General features: G+C 48.0%; 1 non-coding gene across 1 annotated transcript; it reads left to right on the forward strand.

Moving 5' to 3' along the window:
* The first annotated feature begins 163 nt into the window (after positions 1–163).
* On the forward strand, positions 164–235 carry trnae-cuc. Its single transcript has one exon. It is a non-coding gene; the product is annotated as a tRNA-Glu (tRNA).
* The last annotated feature ends 267 nt before the right edge of the window (positions 236–502 follow it).

The raw sequence follows: 502 nt of genomic DNA on the forward strand, positions 1-502 counted from the left end.
GTCTCCAGCCTCCACAATGTAGAGGAGACCGCACCGAGAGCAATGGATACAAGAAATGACATTGTTGGATGCACAGGTGAAAGCTTGATGACGACCGCGGCCTAGGTTCGATTTCCGGGCAGGAAAGTAATTTTTAGGAGAGCTGACAAGCAGAATCCGCATCTCCCTGGTGGTCTAGTGGTTAGGATTTGGCGCTCTCACCACCGCAGCCCGGGTTCGATTCCCGGTCAGGGAAGCCATTTTCAGGGGTGCAGGCTACCCATTCTTCTTAAATGCACTGTGTCATTATTTATAGTCGTTTCTGGGTGCTGCAGTGTGTCGTGGCTCGTTGAAATAGTGTCCTGATTCAGATTTGTTTGTATGTGGAGGGGTGATTGCTTCTGTAGTTCAGTACTTGGTTCGTGTGCGTTGTTTTCCTGTAGACGCTGTTTTGAATTTACCATTGACTGTTCGCTCTACTGTGACATCTAGAAATGGCACTTTGTTGTTGTTCTCCTCTTTT

Source organism: Chiloscyllium plagiosum, unplaced genomic scaffold (genome assembly GCF_004010195.1).
Source record: "Chiloscyllium plagiosum isolate BGI_BamShark_2017 unplaced genomic scaffold, ASM401019v2 scaf_30468, whole genome shotgun sequence".
NCBI lineage: Eukaryota > Metazoa > Chordata > Chondrichthyes > Orectolobiformes > Hemiscylliidae > Chiloscyllium > Chiloscyllium plagiosum.